Here is a 7,694-nt window from a genome sequence, read left to right as displayed (position 1 = left end):
ATTTCTATATATTGTATTAGAGTGCTAACACGGCCATATTTCATATGGTAAAATATAAAACAAGAGCAACCGTTTATAATTGGGCAGAATTTATTCCGGGTATCACAGAATTTAACATAACACTGTCACTCTCGAAAGATGCAATTGTAATTTATATAATTATTGCTTGTATATTTATTTTAATACTATATTTTAATATTTTATAACTGCTTATATTTATTTTTATCTCGTTGCAGTTTATATTTATTTTAATAAATGCCGGCGAAATGAAATAATATGTATATATTAATCTAATCTGTATATGTATCCTGCCCAATTGTAAATGGTTATCCTGACTTTAGTTGTTAGCAGCCTAGTATAATATATAAAATTCTGATAATATAAAAACCTCTGTCCAGATTACCAATAAAGATTGATTGATATTATAATAATATATATAAATAATAAATTTTTATAGTAATACACAATTTATAATAAAATATAAAATTAATATGTGTATAACATTAATCATATTACATTTATCATATTACAAGTTATTTCATTAATGATTTATTTGGCTTTATATTAAGCTTAAAAACAATATCTACAACAAATTCTATAATGGATGAGCTATAAGATATTAGAAATAAGATAAGTGAATAAGATAAATGCGCGTTATAAAAATAAATTAGCATCAGATGTAATTGATAAAATTTTTAGTGTTCTTTTCAATAAATTAGGTAAAATTTATACAAAAATAATCTTTTCTCGATCTTCTTTCTTTATAGTTAAAATACTGCAATATATTTTCGTGATGCATTACATTTCGAACGAATCTATTAAAAATTATTTAATTTAAACTATCCTAGCTCATCCATTTTAAGGCAACAGATTTATCTACAATCTACATCTGCAATCTCTATGGATCCGTTACATTAAAATTAAATAAAAGTTTTTGTCACTCACCGGGCCATTGATGTGCAATAACGGAGTTGTCGTTATCGAAGTTACAGGGTTGTTATTGAAGTTACGGAGTTGTCTTTATCGAAACTATGTTGTCGTTATTGAAACTACGTCTGTAACATGCAAATATAAAATTCATTTATAACACAGCTCAAAATACAATCAATATTTCAAAAAATTATTATTGTGCGGAATTTCATATCCGGTGTGTAAAATAATAAGCAGATATAAACACGTATGGAAAGAATTTATAAAGTTTGAAATTATTTTTTAAATAGAAATTTTTAATATGATTTTTATAAAAATCTTTCTCTTTAATTTTTTCTTTAATTCCTTTAAATTATAAGAACGAATTATTGTGCGATTTATAACAATCGATATACAAATAATAAATATTCACCATCAAGTTGCTTCGCCGATGCAAGATGCCTCTCCCAGGCCTCCTCCTCCTCTCACAATAGTTCATTGATCTGTAACATACAAAGAAGATTCCAATTGTAGTTACGGTCAAAAAATTAACATTTCAAAAAATTATTATTATATGTATTTAATTTTATATCCAACGCATATAACAATAAGCAGATAAACAATTTTATAAATTTTGAAAAAGATTCTACTATTATTGTGCGATTTATAACAATCGATATACAAATATTTTATTGTGCGATTTATAACAATCGATATACAAATAATAAATATTCACCATCAAGTTGCTTCGCCGATGCAAGATGCCTCTCCCAGGCCTCCTCCTCCTCTTACAATAGTTCATTGATCTGTAACATACAAAGAAGATTCCAATTGTAGTTACGGTCAAAAAATTAACATTTCAAAAAATTATTATTATATGTATTTAATTTTATATCCAACGCATATAACAATAAGCAGATAAACAATTTTATAAATTTTGAAAAAGATTCTACTATTAACTAATAATTTAATATTTCTATTAAGAAGTTTATAATTATAATTCTATTAATAAATTATAATTCTTTTTAATAAGTTTAATGATTTAATAATACTATTAAAAGCTATTCAAAAGTAAAAACTTTTAGATTACAGTTTTCATGTAAAAATTTCTCGCTTTTTTCTCTTGTTTAAGTCATGTAAATAAAAAGTTAAATTACGCGATTAATTACTTAATTTAAATCTCGCGTAGAAATTAATAAATAATTATATATAAGTAATATAATTTATTTACCATAGAGTTGCTTTACCGGTGCCTGATGTCTCTCCCAGACCTCCTCCTTCTCTGATGTTGTTAACGCGCGATACTTTCAACGACACTCCCGCACTCACGAGCGATATTTTTATATCGCTATTTCCGCTATTTTACGCGCGATACTTAACGATGTCCGCACTATTTCGATGCGATTAAAAATTGTATATTTGATCGCGCGTGTATATACTTAATATGTATATACTTTTAACGGCACCCGGTTTCGGTACGAGCGAAAATCCCATTTCACTTTTGAGAATCAGCTTCGAGCCAACCGGTCGGGAATGCAACGATACAACGAGCAAGGACTAGGCCCAAACCGGAAAGAAGACGAAACGATTGACGGAAATAGAGGAAAATGAAGTTCACCAGCTCTTTTTCGCGCATAATTATCCTATCTCATATCGAACCTGGACCCGCTAAGCACGATTTCAGGTGACCCGCACGGATGCTATATCACTAGCGCAGTACACAAGGCTAGTAGACGGTAAAAGAAGAGGATACCCACATTTTTTAAATGCTAACATTCAGCAATTTAGAAAATGGGGAGGCAACCCCTTTTACCGAGCGAAAATCGTGCCTAGGGGAATCCACTCGACTCCTCGACAGGGTTAACACACGCTGGGCGTGTGGCTGTAGACGAGCAAAGAGAAGGGACACATTAACGACCATTCCGAACAATCGATCGAGTCCTAGACAATTCGGGCCGAATCACTTGACGAAGTAGAGCGTGACCATCACTAAGCCGATCGAGCGCGAAGCTCGAACCCGCGCGCCCATGTACATTTTGTACTGGACATACGTTCTGCGCGGCCGGCATCACCAAGTGCCGCGATGCACAAGGCGCGAGTGTACGTTGCATAGCAACGTGTGCAAACTCGGTGAAACATCCCAGTTAATTGGCATCTGAAGTAGAGACTCGTGACAATAAATGAAATTGGGATTTTATATGAAAAAGTCCAAAAGTTTCGCGAAAACGCGACGACGCGAGAATACTACAACGCGAAAACGCGGTAACGAAGCGCTTGCCGTCCGCGGCACGTTGACGGCACCGACGACGCGAAAGGGTACTTGGCTTCCTCTTCAGGCTCCTTAAGATTTATCATAAATAGAAAAATTTAAGATAAACCTCAAGGCACCATCCAAGTACTAAGCCCTCCCACCGCGACAAGGTGTACCCCATGGGAGGGTTATATTATATATAATTTTATATATAATATAATATATAATTTATTTTGTAACATACTATATAAATTTTAATTCGCAAATATAAACGATAAATAAAAATATAAAAGATAAGAGAAAATCTATTATATAAAGCAATGTTCAAAATAATTGATTTTAAAACTAATTATTGCGCGCAATTAATTTTTACATTTTTACTTTTAAATAGATATATTTTAATGTTATAAATTGCATATTACAAAATAATTTATATTTCTTAGATATAAACTTTTAAAAATATGATAAATAAAAAAATTTCTATTTTTTTCTATTTTTTCTATATTACAATTTAAAATCACTATTGAATCACAATTAAAGAAATAAAATCAAACGAGAAATATATAAATTTTCAATATATTGTTACATCCGCGGCGGCGACTTCGAGATATCGAAGCGCGTTCAACACAATCGGGCACTCGCGTACCGCGTAAAATAACAAGACACTCTTAACGGAAATTAAGAATTTTAATTAGAAACACAGAATACACAAACAACAAATAATAACAGGGGAAATCTCGCGTTAACGACCCGTAATGTAAAACGCGTCCGGAAGAATAGCTTGACAGCTATCCTTCGACTCAGCTGACCGTCGTTGTTATACAACAATATATACTATTGATAAATAATTTATACATTGTTGCGTCCGCGAAACGATATATATCGAACGCGTGTGACACAATCGATCGACACACGCTTCAGAAAAATTCAGAATAATCGTAAAACGGATCAGAGATAGACGCGCGTCCGCACAGTTTGACAGCTGGGCTCAGACTCTCTGACAGTCGTTGTTTATAACATCTTGACAACGCGCGCGGAAACAATCTTGTTCCGTCGACGTACTTCCCGCCGAAAGAATTCAACGGGTGACGAATACATCCAAGGGGATGGGACGCGGGGACGCAACAATATAATAAATAATTAATGTAATAAATAATTAAAATATTAATGACTTACATCATATCTTATTGATCCATCCATTTCCAAGATCTCCTTTTTTCTTTTGCTTTCTTCGCTTTTTCCTCGTGGCACTTCAATCCTCGTTACACTCGATTGAACTCCTCGTTGCACTTACACTCACTCACGAAAAGTTTCTCGTTGCACTTGCAATTGTCGTTAGAGAAAGAATTTGATAATATATGGAACGTCTCACATCACTACCTCACTGCTCGAGAGCCACTGAGCGAATGATCGTAAGTCAGAAACATTACCGCGGTACTGTTTATATCGCCAAGGTTGACTATGGAAAGGAAGAATTTGATAATATATGAAACGTCACTACTTTATTGTTCAAGGATACTGTGCGAATGATCGTATCATAAACATTATCGCGATACTGTTTATATCGCCAAGGCCGACTTATACTATGTTATTGTTATAATTCGTCGTTGAAATATTCTATGAGTGATTGCCGATTAAGAAAATTTAAAATTGATCGAAATATATTTAATTTTAATAAGTATCGTTAGAGAAATTATTATAATAAGCATTAATAATCGAAAGATTGTAACAAAATTAATTCTTTTATCCCCTTTTATGTATCCTTTGTTTCAATTGTTATTCGCAGTAATTAATGATTACGATTCGATAAGGATTTATCGCTGCGATACAATTTTATGTCGTTTTTCATAAGTTAATTAATTTTTAATTATTAATAATTATATCAAATTGTTTCGATATTAATCGTAATCGTATTTAGAAAGAAATTCGATAATATGCGAAGCGTTTCGTACCACTTTATTGCTCGAGTATCACCGTGCGAATGATAACAAAGCCGTAACATATTAATAATAGCGTGCTATTGTTTATATTGTCAAAAGTCGAACACCGTGTTATTGATAATTCGTTGCCGAAATATTTTACGTACTATAATATATACATGAAAATATTAAATTGTAGAAGTTTTTCAATTTATAGATTAATTAAACGATTATTTATTAAACAATTAATTAACATACAAAGCATTTCGCATCATTACTTTACTGCTCGAATGTCACCGAGCAAATGATAACAAAACCATAACATACAAACAATAGCACGCTATTGTTTACGTTGTAAAAGTCGACCATTATGTTATTGATAATTCGTCGAAATATTTTATATACTATAAAATATACACGAGCGGAATATTAAATTATTAGATTTTAATTTATTGATTAAATTTGATTATTTATTAAACAATTCATCACGGAGCTAATTATTTGAATTTATTCGATTGTTTTTGAATAATGTATTAATTAATTCAATTTTGTTTTTTCGCGCAGGGAGAAATACACTTTATAGCGCATCGATCGGATCTGATGGGGTAGTGTTGGGCAACTAAAAAACCTCTCAGACGACTCATCTTTGAACACTAATATCCGGTCTCTGGGAACTATTCGCACAATCACCTAGGACCCATACTGGGATTTATTTAATCAAAGGTAATCTTAAAATTTAATATAACTGTAATTTTGAAGCCTTAAAACATTTTTACATCTATACACACACACACACATACACACACACACACACACACACACACACACACACACACACATGACAACGAGACCGTAATATGTAAACAATAACGCGTTACTGTTTATATCAACAAAGCTGAACATATTATTGGTAATTCGTTGCCGAAATATTCTATGCATTATATATTATACACGCGAAATATTAATGAAGAATTTTAATATTTATAGATTATTTAATTGATTATTTATAAAACAATTAAATCATTATTTTGAAAATAATATATAAACGTGATAAATAATTTTTATAAATTACTTACCTATACGTACTTACCTGTATGTGTGTGCCCATACGTTGGAAATTGTTACACAACTATTTTAATAACTGTACGGAATCTTAAGACCCGATCTAAGATCATTATTAAAATGAATTTAAATATAAGAATATGAATATCAGCGTATGTTACCGCCGGCATAGCGAGATACATTGAGGAGGAAAATTTTTATTTTATTTTTATTTTCTTTTAATACAGAGTTTCCAAACAGAGAATATAATACATATATAAAATATATATTACATAATTATAATGTATACAACGTAAATTATAATAATAATTTGCAATTTACATAAAAAACACATTACAAAATATTAAATTATGTAGTATAAAAATAATTACATTACAAATATATATATTACAAAATATATTACAAAATATATTACAAAATTTAATACAGAATATATAATATACAATGTATATTACAAAATATAATACAAATTTAATATAAAATATTTGAAATTTAATACAAAATAAAATTTATTATACAGAATTACACGAAAGTGTCCAAAGTATACGTATAATATAAAATTTACTAAAAATTTTTATATAGACCAGACAAGACTGATTAGTGATGATTAATTACGCGATATTTATTATTAATAATCGACATACAATAATAGAATTTAATAGAATTTAATTAGATTTATATAAATAACGTATAAACGTAAATAATCATGATCAAAAAAGTCATTAATAAAATTATTGATCGTTTCTTCGATTGTAGGAGAAAGTATTTGCATTATTGGTGCATTTTGCGCGGACTATTAAAGACAATATTCAAAGACGTGGAAAGATAGACAAAGATTCGATGTAAGTCAACGATTAAATTATAAAATATTAAATTATAAAATAAATCGCGATTTAAAATTCCCGACGAATAATTAAATCGATAATATCTGGAATATCCGATTGCGATATGTATATCTTTTATAATATAATAATCGAAGCGCCCTCAATAGACATTATTATCGCGCGCGATATAATTAATATCATATAAATGCGAAAATATTTCGACAGACAATTTGATGTCTATAATGTTTACGAATATAGTACTCACTGTCCGATTCATTTGCGAATCCTTTATAAGATAAATCGCGACTTGAATTCACGAGAAAACGCGACGAATAAATAAATCGATAATATTTCAAATATTTAATTGCATATAATTTTTATAATATAATAATCGAAGTTATCAAATACGCGGGTGATATACCGGTAATATGCGATAAAAAGAGGAGCGATCTTAAAAATGGAAAACGATTAGCATCTTGTTTCTCATCAGATTTCGCAAGATCAATCTGCGAAAAAAAGTTAAGTGATCCATTGAACGTCGGGAACTTCACTGTAGGAGGGAACGAATCTCGGATCTTCCGGACTATTCCCAATAGCAATGATTTCAGTAATAAATCAACGACAATTCCCTCATCATTATCTTCGATTCACGAAATTGATATTCACGTCAGAAAACATGTTCTTCCATTATTAAGAAATATATTTCTTTATTAAAAATTAAATGGATAT

The 7,694-nt window shown here is 30.3% G+C and overlaps 1 long non-coding RNA gene across 1 annotated transcript; it reads right to left on the bottom strand.

Moving 5' to 3' along the window:
• Nucleotides 1-1,342: 1,342 nt before the first annotated feature.
• Nucleotides 1,343-2,680, bottom strand: LOC145963153 (uncharacterized). Its single transcript, XR_014436092.1, has 3 exons — nt 2,141-2,680; nt 1,646-1,715; nt 1,343-1,412 (listed from the first exon to the last, which is right to left on the bottom strand). It is a non-coding gene; the product is annotated as an uncharacterized LOC145963153 (long non-coding RNA).
• Nucleotides 2,681-7,694: the final 5,014 nt, after the last annotated feature.

This window comes from Camponotus vicinus, unplaced genomic scaffold (genome assembly GCF_025532165.1).
Source record: "Camponotus vicinus isolate PSW18456_S1 unplaced genomic scaffold, iyCamVici1.0 SCAF_12, whole genome shotgun sequence".
NCBI lineage: Eukaryota > Metazoa > Arthropoda > Insecta > Hymenoptera > Formicidae > Camponotus > Camponotus vicinus.
Note: the sequence above shows the minus strand (reverse complement) of the source record. Positions and strands in the feature narration are given on the sequence as shown.